This window comes from Erinaceus europaeus, chromosome 19 (assembly GCF_950295315.1).
Source record: "Erinaceus europaeus chromosome 19, mEriEur2.1, whole genome shotgun sequence".
In the NCBI taxonomy this organism is placed as follows: domain Eukaryota; kingdom Metazoa; phylum Chordata; class Mammalia; order Eulipotyphla; family Erinaceidae; genus Erinaceus; species Erinaceus europaeus.
This window is the reverse complement of record NC_080180.1, coordinates 52573135-52594708: the sequence shown is the minus strand read 5'-3', so window position 1 is coordinate 52594708 and position 21574 is coordinate 52573135. Positions and strand designations below refer to the sequence as shown.

The 21574-nt window shown below is 36.7% G+C and overlaps 2 protein-coding genes across 4 annotated transcripts in view; one reads left to right on the top strand and one right to left on the bottom strand.

Annotated features, from left to right (window-relative positions):
- Window positions 1–21574, bottom strand: part of LRBA (LPS responsive beige-like anchor protein) — a 554160-nt gene that overhangs the window by 200957 nt on the left and 331629 nt on the right. The gene's annotated exons all lie outside the window — the stretch shown is intronic.
- MAB21L2 (mab-21 like 2) overlaps window positions 1–21574 on the top strand; it is a 384237-nt gene that overhangs the window by 346317 nt on the left and 16346 nt on the right. The window lies entirely within an intron of this gene.

Genomic DNA, 21574 nt, shown 5'->3' with positions numbered 1-21574 from the left:
TAAGTAAGTACTTCCATACAAATAGCAAAGGTAGTCTGTTATCAGTGTGTCAAATTTAGAAAGCCTGCAGTCTGATTTTCTTAGTTTGTCCCAAATATGTCGAAGTTCCAGAAGGAACAGGAGGAAATACAAGAAAACAGAACAAAAAACAAATCTACCTGAGTCAGCTCCCCTTATAAAAAGCTTTCCTAGAACTCCAAGTACCAGAAACTTACATCCTTATGCTGAAAACTGCATCTAGTTACCATTCTGACCTTCCAAAAGAGCTTGAGAGAGAGAGAGAGAGAGAAGAGAGAGAGATGGTTGTCCTGGCCAAACTAATAGCATATAATTTCACATATAGTCTGAAACTCTTTGAAAAACATTAGAGGAATATACAAGACAGACTCCATTATTTTGCTAAAGGTGTTAATTTCAGATAATTCTTTTTATTTATTTCACAGTACAGATAGAAAGAAAGAGTAGGGGGGGAAAGAGAAGCAGAGAGAAATTGAGACATCTGCAGGGCTGCTTCACAGTGAACTTTTCACAGTGAAGCTTCTCTTCCCCCACCCCCCCTGTATGTGGGGATTGAAGGCCTGAACCCAGGTCCTTGAACATGGTTTAGCAGCTATACTTTATTGGCTGTGACAATAAGTTTCTATCACCATTCTTTAAAACCAAGCAATAAAGTATTTTTATTTTATGTCTATATCTCACATTTCACTTAAAAAATGTATAAACCATCTTCAGTACTTTTTAACCAAATTTTTACATTTTTTTTTTTCTTCAAGACCACAGTACTAAAGCTTCCTTCAGTGTGGAGGGGCCAAGCTCAAACTTGAGTCAAGTATGTGTCAAAAGAGCACTCCAAATGAGCTATTTCAGCAGCCCTGTTACCAATTCCTTCCTTCCTTCCTTCCTTCCTTCCTTCCTTCCTTTCTTCCTTCCTTCGACAGAAAATGAGAAGGAAAGGGGAAAGCAACAGGGGGAGAAAAAGAGAGACACCTGCAGCACTGTTTCACTGCTTGTGAAGCTTCCTCTCTGCAGATGGAGACCAGGGTCTTGAACTTGGGTACTTACATATGGTGATGTATACATTCAACCTGGTATACCACTACCCAGCCACAATTTTTTCCTTTTGAAATAAATCTCAATAAGTGCCCCCAGTTATTTCCTCCTACTCACCCCCAATGCCAATTCCCCAGAGCTACTATAATCCTAGAGTAAGAATAAGAGTGTGAATTTTGGAATCAGACTGAACTGTGTTCAAAATGATACTCTCACTACTTAAGGCAAATTACTTAATTTTTCTAAACTTAATGTCTTCAACAAAAAAACAAGGCTTAGTACATAATATATTTATTGCTGTTATTATTACTGACTCCTCTCTTTCATTTGGGATATATCTATTAAACACTGAAAATACAAGTTAGCATGAATCATCTATACACCCTCCCCTAAAACTCCATTTTTATCAACTTATTTATTAAAGAATAAATAAGTTTTATCTTTTAGCTTTCTAAGCTAAAGATAAGAAAACATAGTAAAATAAATTATTATGAATAGAAAGCAGGGGGCTAGGCAGTGCTACACATAAATTTACACATAAATTACCATGTGCAAGGATCCAGGTTCAAACCCCTGCTCCCCACCACACCTGTAAGGGGGAAAGCTTCAGGAGAGGTGAAGCAGTGCTGCAGGTATCTGTATCATTTCCTCCCCTATCAAGTTCTCTTTGTCCTATCAAATAAAAGAAAGATGCATCTAAAGCAATAAAAAGTTTCAAAGAGACTGAAGATTCTAGAGAGTTCCTGTTCCTCTAATAAACAACAAAGAATTTAATTAAAAGATAAATCAAGAATCAAAACTAACTTAATAGTAAAGTCATGCACTCTTTTCAGAATTTCTATTATATATTGAAGAGTTTGAGACTATCATAGGCAAAACCATATGAGAAAATTTTAAGTTTCATACTAACTTTTTAAATATTCAATACTTGGTAATAATAATAAAAAATACAAAATGCAAACAAATTAGTATCACCAAAACTTTGAGTACGAGTACTAATCTGTTCCCACCGAAATGCACGAATATGAATTCAAAGGGCTAGGCTAATTATGTAAATGTCTATCTTTTTTCACAAGTAATTTTATTCAAACTTCCCCCTTTCCCCCCAATTAACAACCCTGCCAAGTGTTTGGAATTGAAAAGGCCACAGCTTTATACACAATTAACAGTCAACTCCTAACAGAAATTACATGTCATTCTTATCTCTGTATACACATTGAACTCTTATATCTTGTTGCCAGCAGGCAGCTTACACCAGGGAATACATCCTGAATTTGTTCAATGTCTAGAAATAACACTTCACACCTAGAAAGGAGATAGTAACATCCACTGTCAGCTCTGTGAACTACAGTCATGCCACTTCTTTACGTTTGTTCAAGAATATAGGTGATTTCAAAAATGATCCACCAACTCATTGATATACTAAACATACCCTTCAATCATAAGATGAAAAAAATAATCTCCACTCTTTAAAAAATATTCAGGATTATAGGAACACTATAAATATATTTTATATATTTAATATGCATTATATATTATATAATAAATATATCAATATATTTAATATATTAATTTAAAATATACAGGATTATAGGAACACTATATATTTTGTATATTTAATATGCATTATATATTATATAATAAATATATATCAATAAATTTAATAAATTAATATATTTTCTGAACTAGAAATTGGGTATCATTTGACCAACTGAATAAATTTTAGGAAATTAGGCATGTATGGCCAAAATACCTGTTTGTTTGTTTGTTTTGGTTTTTATTTTCTTTTTCTCTGAGAAGGGCTTTTCAACCATAGAAACATTAGAAATAAACCATTTCTTACTTAGGAAATTTACTAGGACAATCACTACTCCAGAATGCTCAAACATTTCTACCCTTTTAAATTGTGGCTCTTTATTGCCGTATTACCTCAATAAAGACCATTCATTTATATAATAAGGGCAACTAAGATACATTTTACATACATTGTATGTACTCAGATTATGTTTTAAAGGTAGCATGAAAGGCATTCATTGTGTAAAAGCACAGATACTGCTTAAAGTATAAACATCTTTCCCAATTAACCATTCAAATAAATCTGATTATGATCTTTGTTGGCTTAGAACTCTTCAGTGTGGATACGCATTGCTTAGAATAGCTTCAATTTATCTACCTGTAGATCTTCATCTCCATCTTTCTTTATCCTAAACTCTAGACAATCCTATTTCTCCATCTCGATCAAGAGGTCTTTCAAACTGCCATGTTTCCCTCAATTTGGCAATATTCTTGCCCCACTTAACAAGTAGGTTCCTGCTCAACCTTCAGTTCAGTTTAAATACCATTTGTTCAGTGACTATCCATGAATTCCCTTACTGCCCTCAAAATATCTTAAGTGTCAGAACATACATTTCCATAACCTTCTGGGCCTATACCATAGCACTTACTACAATGTATTTCAATTCCTAATTGATGAACCTCTGCTAAAATGTAAGCCCTGTCTCATTAAGAACCATGGCTAAAGGGGCTGGGCAGTGGCGCATCTAGTTAAGCACACATAGTACTGAGCACAAGGATCCGGGTTCCAGCCCCCCTCCGCACCTGCAGAGGAGTCACTTCATAAGTGGTGAAGCAGGTCTGCAGATGTCTATCTTTCTCTCCCTCTATCTACCCTCCCCTCTCAATTTCTCTCTGTCCTATCGAATGAGGAAAAAAGAAAAAAGCCTCCAGGAGCAGTGGATTCATGGTGAAGGCAACGAGCCTCAGCAATAACCCTGGAGGCAAGAAAAAAAAGGGGGGGGGGGAAGTACCATGTCTAAGAGGCCTGGGAGGTGGCTTAGTAGTAAATGTGCAGGACATGGATATGTGAAGTCCTGGTTTGGATTCCTGGCAATGCCAGGGTGGTAGTCTGGTCTCTCTCCCTTTCAACCACTCTAGTTCATGAAATAACCAAAAAGCAAAAACCATGGCTTTAATACTCACTATAGTATCCTTAAGTTATACAGATAAATCTGACGTGCAGTAATTATTTGATTTCTTTTAAAACTAGCTAATATTTATTATATTACATTCTTATCCTACTATTACCAATCCTTTCCCAAAAATATGAAATGTTTTGAAAAATGGCAGAGACTGAGGTATGGGATGGGGAAGGAGTAGGAAGAGAAGCAATAGACATGCTTGCACATGACATTCTTTTAAGGGCAATGGAGGAAGATGTAGTGAATTCTAAGGATCCCAGACTTGAGTTCAAATTTGCCACCTGTTACTATGTGATGCTGTGAAAGTTTTTTAGTACCAGGGTACTAATTTTTCATCTATAAAGTAAGAAATACTGTGTCACACACCAATCTCAAGAGTTGTGAGGTATTAATGAAATTAAGTTTGCTTACAAAATGGCAAAATACTACACAATAAAAGAAATATTTATTTTATTATTATTGTGTATTATCACAATTTTTTTATCAGAGCCCTGCTCAGCTCTGGTTTATGGTACTGTGGGGAATTGAACCTGGAATTCTGGAGCCTCAGGCATAAAAGTCTCTTTGCAGAAAGCTTCATTAGGCTATCTACCCCCACCCAGAAATTATTAATGTCTATATTATTAAATAACTAAGATCATCTCAGTTACCAAATATGCTTACTAATCATTTCAGAAATTCTTTAGCTTATATATAAGCTGAAAATGCTACTTAAAAATAATAACAAATTTTTATATTCTGAGAATCTTACAGGCCAATTATAAGATAAATACCAATGTTCTATGGCCTACTGGTTATAATCTCAGAAAATCTTCTGAAATGTCTTTATTTCTTATTAATAACAAATAATATTAAGATCAGTATAAATTATTTTATATTAATTATTGCACCATTATTGCACGTTAAAGTTCTATACACAAATATTATAATTCTAAGACCGTAATTTTTTTTTTTTGCCTCCAGGGTTATTGCTGGAGCTCAGTTCCTGCACCACAAATCCACTGCTCCTGCAGGCCATTTTTTCCCTTTTGTTACCCAGGTTGTTTTACCATTGTTGTGGCTATTATTATCATTGTTACTGATGTCATTGTTGTTGGATAGGACAGAGAAATGGAGAGAGGAGGGGAAGACAGAGGGGGAGAGAAAGATAGACACCTGCAGACCTGCTTCACCCCCTGTGAAGCGATTCCCCTGAAGGTGGGGAGCCGGAGCTCCAACTGGGATCCTTCTGCAGGTCCTTGCACTTCGTGCCATGTGCGCTTACCCCACTGCGCTACTGCCCGACCCCCCATAATGTTTTTTAAATAAAAACTTGGGTGTTTTTACTTTTTAAGTGTTTTTGTTTTTGTTTTTTACCGATGCTACTGAGTTAAACAGAACTGTCATATAATCTCTAAGAAAATTTTGTGTGTTTAAAAAGGCTATAGGTCCTGAGTAATGGCTATCATAGTCTTATTTTTCAAACAGAAGTTAAAAAAAAATAAAAAGAATAAAAAATAAAAACAGAACTTAAAAAAAATAAAAAGCTAAAATTAAAACTAATTTTAGAATTTCACTAAGTCATTTTAAAAAGTGGTTAAATAATAATAATAATAAAGTTTTCCTATTCATGTTGGGATATTCATTCATGTTTCTACTACCTACTGAGGTGAAATCTTGAACCTTAATGTTGGAATGCTGCAATATGTAAATTTTCAAAAAAATCAACAATAATCCTGAGACAACTATTAATTTAAAAAGGAAAATGGTTTTTCTTCTTCTTTTCTAGCCACTGAATTGCATCATTGAAAAATTACTCATGTAATCATAAACAGCATACACTCTCCAAAGCTCTGTAAGCATGTGACAAATTACTGCAGCTAAGGTCTGAGTAAACAAGTCTTTTTAATTCCCATTTCCACATACAAGAAGTATTTGTATATTTTGCATAAGGCAGACTTCTGCAATATTATGACTTTGAACTGAGGCACTAAAATGATACTATTCAACTAAAGGTTTCTTCAGCAATATTAACATGGCCACGCTGCACATGTTGCTTTTAGCTTCTTTATGTACAACAAACTGAATTCAATTGGTGAACAAATACAATGTTTAGTATCATATTTTAAACGGCCATTCAAACCTTTTCTTAATGCTATTATCAGTTTTTCTTTCGCAACAATTTTGTGTATAAAAATAAAAGCACTGGATTTTTATTAGTGCTGCCCCTTCTTTGTTTTGCTCCACTCTGCAAAGCCCTTTTGGGACACTAAGCCTGCATTTACCATAATACGGATTAAACTTTCTTTGTCCCATTGCACTGGGTTTGTTAGCAGGTTAGTCTTTTTACATTTTTCACAGGCAGCCCGCAGCTTACCCTTTAGGCCTCACTCAAAATACTTCTGTGGATTTACAAAAATGCCAGAGTGGTCTTGGGGTTAATTGGAAGATAAGTGCAGCCTTTAACATAGAGACTCATTAAACATTTAGCCTTAGTACAATTCACTATCTCTGGAAAAGTTGTAGAGACATTTCAGAAACAACAACATAATAAAATAGTATTTCTTTTTGTTTGGTTTACTTTTTTTAAATGACAACTGATTGTTTTATAGACTTGGAAATACTTCACTCAAGGGTTCCAAAGGTGTTATAATGAAACAAGGTAATTTTCCTGGCCAACAACTGATTTTGGCTTTAATATATGTTAATTAGAAGAAAATAACCAGATTTCCTAAAACAACTAAATGGCAAAAACTTTAAGTTTATACTGAGAAATCTGAGGTGAAAATACAACTAATCTGCATAACAGATAGTATTTATTTTTAAACCAAAAAGTCAATCCTGGGATTTAAATTTTGTAGCTTTTAATTTTATCCAAGTAAATCACCACACTCAAATATATTTGTCTAGTGGACACAAATGGAAATAAACAAAGAACACTTGTAAAACATAAATGAAAACATTCCTTTAATTTCAGAAGCAAATAGGTACACATATGTATGTGTTTCTACATTCATACATGCATGCATACATACATATTTGAAAGTGAAATCTAAAGTATAATCATTGCTAGTGGGTTATTTTTTAATAGCTATGCAAGCAGATTGTTACCCAGATTAACTTTTCCATCCCCTTACCTCCTTCCAACACTATCACATACACAAAAAGAAAAAGAAAATGTGACAAAACACACAGACACTTGAAGTAAAGGATTAGACATATTTGCCCAAGATGCAGATAACAAAAGCAAAAGTGAAGAAAATTGAAAAGACAGCCAAACTTCAGCAACAAAATGGTTAAAGAATCTGAAGCATTGTTCCCCTTATTTTAAAACTCCACTATATTGTGAACAGCGCAAACATCAGACAAGTAAAGATTACTGACCATTATCTCCTTAATTTTCTCCGCTTTCCCTCACATTCCCTCTTGCTATCTGGGCACCATTTTTCTAAAGCTTTATTTCTGCTAAGAAGTAAACTTTCCCTAATCCATCTATTATGGGACCTTTAATTGGATTGGGAGCAGGGTGGTGTATAAAATAGCCCCTATTCACTCAAAAGGACTGTAGTTTTAGAGACTTAAAGGAGAAAGGTATTGTGGAAGAAAATCCTAAGGGAATCAAGGATTAAAATGTGGCTCTCTTAAATTCATCAAGTTTGAAACATAAATGAATTGCTTCCTTAAACAGGTAACTTTTCAAATAAATGGCACAGCAAACTAAAATTTTACCCCCCCAAAATTAATTTTATCTTCAAAAGTGTAAAGCTAAAGAAATTAAAATTTTATTCTGAAAAGAATAGTACATGTATTTAACCTATTAATAGTTGTCTCTTATAATTCCTTTTACTTTAGCTCACAACTACTATACTAGGTAACACATGCAATGTTTTAAAACATATTTATATACTCCCTACTATATTTTTCCCATCAAATGTCTATAGAGGAATGCAATATATATTCTTATTAATTCTTTTTTAAATTTTAGTTATAAAAAGGAAACCCTGACAAAACCACAGAATAAGAGGGGTGCAACTCCACATAACTCCTACCACCAGGACTACCAAACAATAACACAATTTTTCTAAAAGAGAATCAGACACAAAGTATTATCACTAGCTACTGTTCTCCCCTTAACCCACCATCCTCATTTGTTTCTATTTTCTTTTTTTGGATACTCCAAGTATTATTAGGCTCAGGTACTTCTTCTGCTCCACATACCAAGTTGGGATGTTTTCAACCGTGAGATGAGGCCACAGCTCAAACTCAGCTATTCTTTTACTAAACCAGAAATAAAGTGCCAAACCTCACATCAGAAGAAAAATGAAATCTAGAATGTACCTGTCAACTTTTTTTTTCCAATTCCATATCTGATTTCTTTGAGATAACCTTGTTTTATAACACTGTTTATGATTTTGGTATACAATTTCACACCTCTAAGAAATCTGTTACCACACCTCTCCAGCCACCCAAAGGGTGGCACCCAGTGCCCCTCTCTTTTCACCGTACATCACTGAGCACCCTTTCTCCTGCATCTTTATAGTTACTTCAGATCCCCAATTACAGACAAGCCTACCAACTTTAATCTCTTTAGAATCTATGTGACTATCAAAACAGTAGGAAACTGGAGAGAATGAGTAGTATTAGAAGACAGGATTGCTAGTTAAATTTGGTACTTAGTATGTACAGGTTACTAGAATTCACTAAAAGGAAAAAAAAAAAACAGAAATGAGTCAACATTGATTTAATGATACCTTTTGCAAAGCTTTTTTTTTTTTTACTAGAGAATTGGTTCATTTTAAGAGAACCTCACAAAATGTCTTCTGTTTCAAAACCTTTATAATGACTTAATAGCTGCTACCTCCTTACCAAGCATCTGACATTGTGCTAATGTATTAGATGAATCATTTCATTTTACTTCTCAGTAACCCTACAAGCTAGATGCTACTACCTGTTTCACACATGTGAGGAAACTTAAATCTTAAAAGGTTTAATTAACTCATCTTAAGATTGCACAGCTCCAATTTAAGTTCTGTGAAAGCTTTCTTATTAGTGTATTGCAAATGTTTTACATGGAAAAGGTCAATTATTCAAAAGTAAATCTGCCCCCCCCAAGGAACAGAAACATGCCCATATTGTCAAAATTACCTATTTATAAATTACAAATAGTAGGAAAGTATTTCAACATTCTTTTTTGTTATTTTTTATCTTTATTTATTGGATAGAGACCATCAGAGGGAAAGGGGAGACAGAAAGGAGGGGGGACAGAAAGGAAGAGAGACACTTGCAATACTGCTTCCCCACCCTGCAGGTGGGGAACCGAGGGCTCTTGTGCATTGTAAGATGTGCACTCAACCAGATGTGCCAACACCTGGGCCCCCATGTTTCAACATTCTCAAGTGTATGCTTTTTAAAAATTTTACATAGTTATTTTGGATAGAGACAGAAAAAGCAGGGGAGAAAGGGGTGAAGCTGGGACTTCACAGTCTCAGGAATGAAGCCTTTTGCATAATCATTGTGCTATCGCCTTTACTCCTTGACTCTGCAATAAATGAACAGATGATAAGACAGATAGGTGGGTGGGTAGAATAAAAGTTAAGAAGATGCACAATTCTGGAAGCTCATTAAATCTTTTAAGTCTACCTATTATTTTCCCATTGCTACTTTATTAATAGGTAAGTTATTATGTAATCTCATTTGGTATATAAATATCTTAGTAAAGTACAATTAACTGTATTCCCTATGCATTTACGCTTCTTTACATCTTTAGCTAAGGCTCTACATGAAGAATTTTAGTTTTAGATATTGAACTAAACTACTGTGAGTAGATATTATCTTCCATTTTGATGTTTCATTCCAACAAGGTTGCTGAGTTTATCTACAGTGAGAAAAATTTCCATTTTGTAAAATTCTGAACCACATTTATTTATTATTGGATAGAGACAGAGAGAAATTGAAAGGGGAGGGAAAGATAAGAGAGGGAAAGAGGGAGACACCTGCAGCCTTGCTTCATCATTCATGAAGCTTTCTCCCATCAGGTGGGGACCAACGGCTTGAACCTGGGTTCTTGCACACTGTAATGTGTACACTTACACAGGTGTGCTACCACCTAGCCCTGGTAAACAGAATTTAAGGCAGATTTAATATGTATCATAAAATACAAAATCAGCTATTAAGACACTAAGTATCAAAATCAGTGTTCTAGTTTGTTTGGGGCTGCTGTAACATTCTTAAATTTAAATGTAAAATCTCTTTAAAGAATGGACAAGCAGGATGCAGAGCAAAGGTGTCACATAATGCCCATGAGTGCTAAAGCACCAGCATCCATGAGTGTCATTTGAATGAAGACTGAGACAGGGGCACTAAATGAAATAGGGCAGGGTGATTTGGATCACAAAGAACGGACTTCTGGCAAACATTAACAAAACATTCTATGAGGTGAACATTACACTTTGATCACCAAAGGAATCTACCAGGAAAGAAACTATAGTCCTTTATCCCTGATGAACACTGATGCAAAAGTCCTGAACAAGATTTTTGGCAAATCAAATACAACAATATATCAAGAGATAATTCACCAAGATAAAGTGGGATTCACCTTTGAACCACAGAGATGGTTCGACATCTACAAATCAATGTAATTCATCATATAAACAAAAAGAAATAAAAATCACAGTTATATCAATTGATGCTGAAAAAAGCATTTGACAGTACTCATTTATGATAAAGACCTTCCAAAAACTGGGAATAGAGTGGTCCAGGATGTGGCGCAGTGAATAAGGTGTTGGACCATCAAGCATGAGGTCCTTAGTTCAATCTCCAGCAGCACGTGTACCAGAATAATGTCTGCTTCTTTCTCTCTCTCCTTCTATATAGTTCTCATAAATAAATAAAATATTAAAAATAAAGAAAAAAGTAAGTGGGAATAGAAGGGACCATTGCTGGGGCCAGCCGGTAGCACACCTGGTTAAACACACACATTACAGTGCACAGGGACCTGGGTTCAAGCCCCTGGTTCCCACCTGCCAGGGGAAAAGCTTCATAAGTGGTGAAACAGGACTGTTGGTGTCTCTCTGTCTCTCTTCCTCTCTCTTTCCTCCCTTCTAATTTTCTGTCTCTACCCAATAATAAATAAACTAATTAATTAAATACATAAAGTACCATTCTCCAACACAATAAAGAACATTTATAACAAACCCACAGCTAAACATCACTCTCAATGGGGAAAAGCTGTAAGTTTTACCCCTAAAATTGGGAACCAGATAAGGAGTCCACTATCTCCAGTTACTAAACATGGTTCTCAAGGTCCTTGCCACTATAACCAGACAAGAAAGAGATGTCAAAGGCATACAGATTGGAAAATCAAACTATCAGTCTTTACTGATGACATATTATACCTAGAGGACCCCAAAGACTCCACCAAAAAAACTACTGGAAATAATTAATAAATTCAATGGAGTAGCAGAATACAAAATCAATACACATAAATCTATGGCATCTCTGTACAGAACAAGGAATCAGAGAAAAGGGAAATAAAAGATTCAATTCCATTTACAATTGAGCCCAAAAAGATAAATTCCTTGGGGTGAATCTCACAAAATAGGTGAAGAACCTTTATAATGAGAACAATTGGGCATTGCTAAAAGAAATAGAGAAGGACACACAGAATTGGAAGAGTATTCCTTGTTCTGGACTGGAAGAATAAATATTATTAAAATGGCCATTCATAGGGGCCGGGGGTAGTGTAGTAGGTTAAGCACACATGGCCCAAAACACAAGGACCAGCATAAGGATCCCGGTTCGAGCCCCTAGCTCCTAACCTGCAGGCTTTGCAAGCAGTAAAACAGGTCTATCTTTCTCTGCACCCCCCGCCCCCATCTTCCCCTCCTTTCTCTCTTTCCTATCCATTCTACCAAAAGCAATCTACAATTTCAATGCAATCACTCTCAAAACAGCAATGGTATTTTTAAAGAAAATTGGATAACTTGTCCAAAAATTTGTACGTAACTAAAATGAAAAATCTATAGGCTCCCCCACTTGCTCATTCCAGTATCCCAAGTGGTGGGCTCCCATCATGGCCAACCTGCTCTCACCTTTACTGTCAGCACCTTGATGGACTTTGTTTCTAACCAATCAGCTTGCATGAGTTTCAGACTGATAAAAGCTGGGTGCTGCAGGACACGTTTGGAGTATTGCACCAAAGTAAAAAACCCGGGGGGGGGGGAGGTTTTGAGCGCCACTGTAGGGGAGTGGGAGTATGGACAGAGGTGGTGAGAATGGTGATAATATATACTCCTATTAACTTATAGTCTTGTAAGTCACTATTTAATCAACGTGGAGGAAAAACGGATTTAATGTTTCAAAGTTTAATGCACAGATATCAGTACTGAGTACATATTCCTTCAATCTAAGTACTTAAGATTTCAAATGAGTAAACTGATTGAATTTTAAGATTGGGATTAAATTGTTAATGCATTCTTAATAATAACTTTTTTGAAATATTAAATCACCTATAATCTTAGATCAAGGAGACCAGAAGCAACCCGTATTGTCAGTATATAAGATATAGTTATTTGTAAATAGCATTAAATAACATAAATCATGATAAGGTCTAATACAGTACAGTAGATCCTACCCATGGGACTTTCCAAGTAAAACAAGTTCCCGAATACCGTGGCTATATTAATTATCTATTGCCTTCTTAAAGTCTAAGACAATAAGGAGCTTTCCTTATTCTCTATAAAACCCACGTTTCTCCCTCCCAGTCCTGGAACCTCTGGGGCTGTGCTCATTTTCCTTCGTGCTTCTCTTGATCCATGCCATTTGATATCAATGAAATTGATGCAACCAGTGCCACCTTGACGTTTCACTTCAGACTGTGTCCAGAGAGGCCAGCCCTGCGATGTCAACCATCCAGCTCCACTACTCTGGTGAGATGTTTCCTAGCTCATATGACTACTAGTCCCATTTCAGGCGGCACACTTCCTAACACTGTTAGGAAGTTCTATAACTTTATAGAACCTAGATATAAACCAGGGCCCACTAGATCCATAAGCTGAGGGGAAAAAAAATACCTTAAAAAAAAAGTGCATAATCGGGCGGGGGGAGACAGCATAATGGTTATGCAAACAGACTCTCAAGCCTGAGGCTCCTAAGTCCCAGGTTCAATCCCCCGCACCACCATAAGCCTGAGCTGAGCAGTGCTCTGGTGTTTCTCTCTCTCTCTCTGCATCTCTCTCAAAAATAAAATTAATAAAAAAAAAAAAATTAAAAAAAAAAAAGTGCATAATCGTCTATATCAAACCGATGGGTTATACACTAAGTTATAAAACAATACACACCCAGTGATTTCATTGCTCAAACTGATCCTACTTTGACCACTAAGGATTTTTTTTCTTTCTTTCTTTCCTTTTTTTGCCTAGCACTATATTATTTAAAACGTGTGGATGTTAAAAAGGACAAAGGCCAACCAAATGGCTCCAATTAAAGGAGACTGAGAAATTAAATGAAAACCCAATTCTAGACCAGAGCTCATATTGGAAAAATATTTGAAGAACATCATAGGGCCTCTTGAAGAAAGTGAAATATGTATAGTTGCTTAAAGCATTATATTGATGCTAACTCTCATAAGCTTAACAATTATTTCTATTCTTAAGAAATACACATTGCAGTTTTTAAGAAAAAATGAGGGCGCAATAAGTTAGCAAAGGGGTTATTATGCAGCAAACAATTCTCTTGCTTGAGGCTCCCAAGTCCAATCCCCTATACCAACATAAGCCACAGCAGAGCAGAGTTTTGATAAAGTTAATAAATAGCAAATGAGTATGATCCTTGGAAATTAAGAAAATATTTTTGTGTGCCTGTGCATAATATATATTAATTATATATAGACAAGGATGATAAAGCAACTTATAAACCAAAACAGTCAACTGTTCTTTCAAATAGCTCTTTGAAAAAATAAAAAAAAAATGTTCCTTTCATACATAATAAATGTGTGTACACAAATATATGAATATGAATAAATGCGTTACCTGAGCCAACATAAGTAAAGTATGGGTTTGGGAATGTCTTCCAGAAACTATTACTCTTTCCTATAATAAAGAATTAATGAAATATGTCTTTGGGGAAAAGGTACAGTTAAATGACCAATATGAAAACTAGAGACTGATTTTGTTAGTACCTACATACATATATATAGAAGGGAAAGAGAAAAATACAAATACAAGTTGTAGGTGAAACTTAAGAAACAAGGTCAGGAATAAGAAAACACAAAGTGAAACTTTGGACTGGGTTTGGTGTATTACATCAAAGCAAAAGGCTCTGGGGAATAAGGTAAAGGGCAGGGGCAAGGGGGACTTTGGGGTCCTGGTGCATGACGGCAGAAAGGACCTAAGTTGGGGATGAGAGTGTTTTGCACTTATCACAAGGAGATGTGAAACTGTACCTACGTGTCAACAACTGTATGTAAACTACCACAACACAATAAAATAATTTTGAAAAAAATTACTGATGACAATTTTAATTCCCTGTTGTTGCTGAATTTGAAAACTGAAGGAGGGAACCAGGCACCAAGACATTCAGGAAATCCAGAAACTATTAAAGACAATGCAAGGAATCCTCCCCTAGACCCTTTAGGAAGGAATTTAGTCCTGCCAACATGTTGGTTTTAGACATTGAGAACCTCATTATTCAAGCCATTAAATCTGTGGTCATCTGTTATAGCAGCAGTAGAAAATTAAGACATACTATTTTTATCTCTTACATTAATAAAATTTAATATAAAAATTTAAGAGAACCATTAATATCAGTTACTATTTTGAGCAACAACTACCTATCCCAATGTTCATACCTAGTAATAGAAAGATTCCCACATCAATACTTAGAATATGGTTTTCATGTAATCTATTTGCTATGCCTTTTAACAGTCCCTACCCATGAACTATTATTTCCTGTTATTTTTGCTCATGTTACCTTACCTTCTTGGCTCTTACATAAAGATTGGCCTTAAATGTTCAAGGTTAGTCAATGTCTTTTTCTCTTGTCAATAAATCTACCCATCAACATATAATGTTCTGCTCACTGCAGCTCTTTTCATTGTTGCTGAGTATTCACTGGTTGTTTTCCAAGAATATTTTTTTCCCTTTGTGACTTGAACTTCAAATTTTCTATAGAAGGCTATGTATAGTCTTTTTTTTTTTTTTTTTACCAGAGCACTGCTCAGCTCTGGCTTACGGTGGTGTGGGGGACTGAACCAGGGACTCTGGAGCCTCAGGCATGATAGTCTCTTTGCATAATCATTATACTATCTACCTCCACCCTGTATTTTTATTCTATCTACAAATTTGAATGGGAGAGCAGCAGAGACAGATGACAATATAAGTGCTTATTTTCCCCCACACACAAAAGCAATCTTCCTCAATACTTGTCCTACATACTTTCCTACATACTTTCCACACACTTTTAAAGAATAGGGAGAAAATAAGCTATTAACTCCACCGTGAGAAAGTTATAAGAAGCAGAGCCAACTAAGCAAAGTTGTTGCATAAAGTATCACAGCAGATAACAAAACAAATGTAATCTATAGTATACTTGTTAAAACTTACCTGGATTCTTTCAAAGGAATCATGTTAAGTGAAATGAGCCAAATGGACAAATACTGGATGCTTTCACTTCTAATTAGAACTTAAAGAAAGAAAAAACACTAGGATGAACTTGGAGTGGATGTGGCATATTGCACCCAAGCAAAGATTACTGAGAGAGGAGGGAAAGGAGGAGAGGGAGAAAAGGAAATGCGAGGTGCTGGGGAGGGATTAGGGTCCAGTTGCAAGATGGAAGTTAAACAACTGAAACTGGAGGTGAGAATATTTTGCAGACTACTGTCATGGGGAGATGAAAAATTATATCCGTCAACAACCGTATACAATAAACCATTATCCACCCCATCCCCATAGAATAGTAAAAATAAAATGAATTCACATACTCAGTAACTGAAACAGATTGTTTTTTCTTTTTCTAGTTTTTTATTTATCCCTTTTTGTTGCCCTTGTTTTACTGTTGTAGTTATTATTGTTGTTCTTGATGTTGTTGGATAGGACAGAGAGAAATGGCGAGAGGAGGGGAAGACAAAGGGGGAGAGAAAGATAGACACCTGCAGACCTGCTTTGCCACCCATGAAGCAACCCCCCTGCAGGTAGGGAGCAAGGGGGGCTCGAACTGGGATCCTTATGCCCCGTCCTTGCACTTTGCACCACCTGTGCTTAACCCGCTGCACTACCGCCCAATCAATTGGCGATTCAGCATCAGGCAGATGTTATCTGCCTACAAGAAACTCACGCTCGTCACCCAATCTGGTCCCCTACGCCTACACTGAACTTCTCTGTTCCAGTCTCTTGGAAACAGAGCTGGCAGTCAGCTGTGGTAAAGAACAAACACCTCATCACAGACCCCTGCAAGCGTCAACCCGGCTTTGACCTAGCACGTTATGATTGGGCCCTCCTCAGTCGCTATCGAACAGGCCATGGCCAGTGCGCCGCTATGTTCCATCGCTGGGGAGCCAGAGACGACCCGAACTGCCCCTGAGGCTCTAGACAGACTATGACCCACATAGTCAACGACTGCCACCTCTCCAGATTCAAAGGAGGTCTCGAAACTTGACATCAGGCTCAACCTGACGCTGTTGACTGGCTACGGAAGAAGGGCAAACGCTAGAAGAACCGCCCAACTCCCTCTTTCTTTTTCTTTACCAGAGCACCACTCAGCTCTGGTTTATGGTAGTGCAGGAGACTGAACCTAGGAATCTGTAGCCTCAGGCATGAGAGTCTGTTTGCATAACTATTAGGCTATCTCCCTTCTGGCTCTTTTTATACATAGTACATGGCTCTTTTTATACATAGTGATAGTTACTAGATGAGTGTAGTGAGAACTATTTAGTACCAAACAATTCAATAGCTTCAACAAAATAAACTGTGAACTTAAAAAGAGAGAGTAGGGTATCAACCCTCCCCATCACATTTTATATTTATTTTTTCCTGTCCCAGAGAGACCACAGCACTGCTCTACCACCGACAGCACTCTTATGTAGTACCAGGCTTGAATCCAGATCTTCATGCATGACAAGGCATATATATTGTATGTTGAATATAATCCAGCTCGAGCCTGACATCTTTTTCTCTCTTTATTATCAGGTCATATTACATTTCAAAATAAAATACAAAAGCTTTATCTTCTAAAAATTAATGGGCAGGACCTCTAATAGATCCCTCTCTCCACCATCACTGGTCACTTCCATCAGGAACATCACCATGAGGCCTCTTGTGGGCCTCTCCAGGACATTGCCCTCACTGTGAAACAGCTATGGTAGAAACTGTCCCACTCTCTGAAGGGAGGCTGGGTCAACATACTCTGTCACTCGAGGAAGACTGATCCTGAAATGAGTGCAGACTAGAATTTTCCAAGCTGTGACCATGGGTTGCAGGCTCAGACTGACAAGGATGCAGAGATTAAACAGGCTCCTATGCTAAATATGAGTATACATGGGCCCTACGTGAGATCAATGGGGTATTTGTGTCTATTTCCCATATTTGAGAGCTTCTCCCTGATCCACCTTTCTAGTCCTATTCTCAACTCTGACACCATCTCCACAGACAATACTTTATTTTTCTGTATTATTATTTTTTATTTTGCCCCCAGGGTTATCTCTGGGGCTTGGTGCCTACACTACGAATCCACTGCTCCTGGAAGCCATTTTTTCCTTTTTTGTTGCCCTTGTTGTTATTGTTGTCATCGATGTTATTCTTGTTGGACAGGGCAGAGAGAAATTGAGAGAGGAGGGGAAGACAGAGAGGGAGAGAGAAAGACACCAGTAAACCTGCTTCACCGCTCGTGAAGAGACTCCCCTGCAGGTGGGGAGCTGGGGGATCGAACCGAGATCCTTTCAGCCGGGCCATGTGCACTTAGCCCACTGTGCTATCGCCCAACCCCCCACCCCAGTCAATACTTTTAGCCCACCTGCATGGTAGCTATCAGGCTCTGGCAAAAACTACTAAAATCATGGATAGACCCCTTGAAATATACCTAAAATAGACTCCCTAGCTTCTTCCATAATGAAGACTCTTGATTCCATCTGCTCTTTAGGTTCCTGATTATTAAACAATTTGTCCTGCTTTCTATTTTACTGCTTTTCAGCCACCAAGTTGCAGATGCTACCATTAACACCAACCTGACTTCCCTGGGCTTCAGCAATGTGTCCTAGAACATTACCTCCCCAGAGCCCTATTCCACCAGGAAAAGGTAGTATAGGTCAATCTGCCAATGTCCATGCTCAGCAGCGAAGCTAGACCGACCACCTTGTACACCCCATAAAGAATTCTGGTCCATACTCCCAGAGGAATAAAGAATAGGAAACTTTCCAATGGAGGGGATGGGATACAGAACTCTGGTGGTGGGAATTATATGGAGTTGTACCCTTCTTATCCTACAATCTTGTTAATCATGATTAACTCGCTAATGAAAAATAAATTAATAGGCAAGAAGGTTCAAAATACTCAAAAGAGTACAATGCAAAGACAAAAAAAAAAAAAGAAGGCATATAGTAGGTGTCATTTAAATTGTAGGAAAGTAGATTTAAGGTCATTAAATACTTTACTTTTCTGTCCTCTACATTTATTGACGAGATACTATCTAGGAGATAAAGTTCTGAAAATGAGAAATTACTAAGGAGTCAACAATATCTGGGTGACGAGAGCCATCTCCAATAGTCTCATAAGAAAACTAGCCAATGCTTAGCGATATAATTACTGTATGGTTTTACCTCTGTGTGGAAACTAGAGAGCTGATATACATGAACTTGCAAGAAGAAAACAAAACAGAAAACAGAAGCAAGAAACTGTTTCTAATATTTGTGAGAACAATGGTGGTTATTTTTAGGAGGAGGTAGGGTGGGGGACAGAGAATTTTGGTGGTGACTAGTGTAGAATTACACACTGTAATTTTATAATCTTGTAACTCACTATTAATCACAAATAAAAATTTTAACAAAAAAGGAATTAATCCAACTTAGTTTACCAGCATATTTTTAAAAACTTTGTATCATCTTCTCATTACAAATAAAAGACTGTACAGCAATTTTGAAGAGAGTAGCAAAGTCACTCACTTAAAACTGCTGAAGGACAGTATACAAAGTAAATGACCTTGGGGTAGGGGAATGGGTTCACATCCTCGAGCGTGATGGTGGAGGAGTATCTGTGTGGGGGTTAGAGAGTTATGCAATAAACTGAGAAATGTTACACATGCACCAACTACTATATTTACTGTTGATTGCAAACCATTAATCCCTCTAATAAAAATATTACAAAAAATAAATGAAAAGGCGGGGAGACAGTGTAATAGCTATGCAAACAGGCTCTCATTGCTGATGCTCCAAGTTCCCAGGCTTAATCCCCCATACCACCCAAAGCCAGAGCTGAGCAGTGTTTTGGTAATTAAATAAATATAAAATTGTTTATGTTTCGTTTATTACATGTAGTCACAAATTCATATCAAATGTATGTTTCTTAAACTCTTCCCTTAAAGCTCTAATCACTGAGGACCAGCAGGTGGCTCTTCCCTACAAAGCACATCTTTTACTGTCTGCAAAGACCCAGGTTCTAGTCCCCAGGGGACGCTTCACGGAGCAGTGCAGTATTGTTTGTTTTCTTTTGACTCCCTCTTTGTCTCACACACTCTAAAAGGGAGGGGGGGGGGGAGAGTGGCCATGAAGAATGGTAGAGTCATGCAGGGAACAAGACCCAGCATTTACCCTGGTGGCAAAAAAAAAAAAAAAAAAAAATCTGTAATTGCTTAAAATATACCAAGTCCATAACTAGTTTAAGAACCTAAAATTGCACATGAGTTTTTAATTTTGAAATACCTAGCTAATGGTTTTTTCATGTGCTAGAAAACATTAACAAGAAAATCCTGGTTGGAAAAGGGAAAGTAAGGATAATTTAGAAATAGATTTGATTCAGAAAGATTAACTAACCCCCACAAGGCAATCTCAAGTTTTTAAGTGCATTTAACCATAGGCAAGTTACTCAACTTCCTCACATTTAAATTTTTTCATCTGTAAAATGGTAACACTTTGTAGCACCTACCTCAAAGGACCACTGCGAGGATTTATGAGTTAATATTGGTAAAACAATTAAAACTGTGCTAACACATAGTAAATGGCTCATAGTCCTATTATTATTTCAAAGGCATTTCTCCACTATCTGCTTAGTGAACAGCATACAAATATACTCTGACAAAAGTGAGCAATAGCTCTTCAAAAAAATAATAAGGAGGGAGAGGAGAGGGGACTTAATCAATAGTAATGCAGTAGAAGGACACGTGGGAAGTCACAGAATAGTTTTAGAGCAGTGACCTAAAAGTATCTGACAAAGCAGAAATCACAGTAAATAACATTTAAAAATAGAATTACATTTAATAGTTAGCAAAAGGTAGATAACTTTAAGTCACTTTCTAATACTTTAACAAAAGTTACCTGAATAAACAAGACTATACTTCTTGTGATACAGAATTTGGAACTCACCAATGGTTTGTTCAGCTTGCATAAGTCACAACTGATTGGACACAGTCCCTGTGGGCATGCCATTTCATCCAGACTGGACGGTTCATTAGTCATAATTACTATAACTGTACAGCAGAGACAGCAGCTTTATCTCATCATACATCTTTGATCAAGCTGCTTCAATTTCTGCTTCATCAGCACATGAAGTTACATTATTGGAGTATATATATATATTTTTTTTCAATCAGTGATTAACATAGATTATGCTTTTTTTTTATCACAACATGTCTTGGGTCTTCACATGTATTAGTGAAGGCCCAGATCTGACCACCATTTGACCTCTGGTATTTCAGAACCACCTAGATATTATGAATCAACTAAAATCCAGAATGTTACAGGGGAAATTAAACAAAGAAAAGAACTGACCTGTGTTAAAAGCATAAGATCACTGCACTTATCTAAATTTAGACTAACCATATTTGTTGCATCTTCTCATTAAACATTAAATTGCACACCAGAAGAACACATCATACATATTTATTGGTATGCACTGTCACTTCTAAAAGATGCATACCACAATTAGTGTTTCTCTCAAACTATAAGCTAAAAAAGAAATTTCTCAGGAAGCTTCAAAACAAAGTAATATAGAAGATTGTACAAGAAGGTTAAAGAACAGATGGATAATAGATTTCATGGAACACTACAGCATAACACACTTCATAATGGAAAATGTTGCCAAAACATGGTTCAAATGCAAAACGCTGAATGAAATTGATGTGTCAGGAATTTTTTTTCCTTCCAAATCGTACCGGAGAACAATAGCGAACTAAAAGGCCTATCTCACTATTTTTGTGTCTCACTATTTTCACGTGCCGAATGTCCTCACCATAGGCTGCATGGACAATCATATCCGACAGTTACATGCAGGCACTGAGGCTGCAAAAATCCCAGAGTAATTAGTGTTGTCTGAATGCAATGACATCTGTGTTCTCATGGTTCTCAAGACATGTCAGGCCAATAAGAT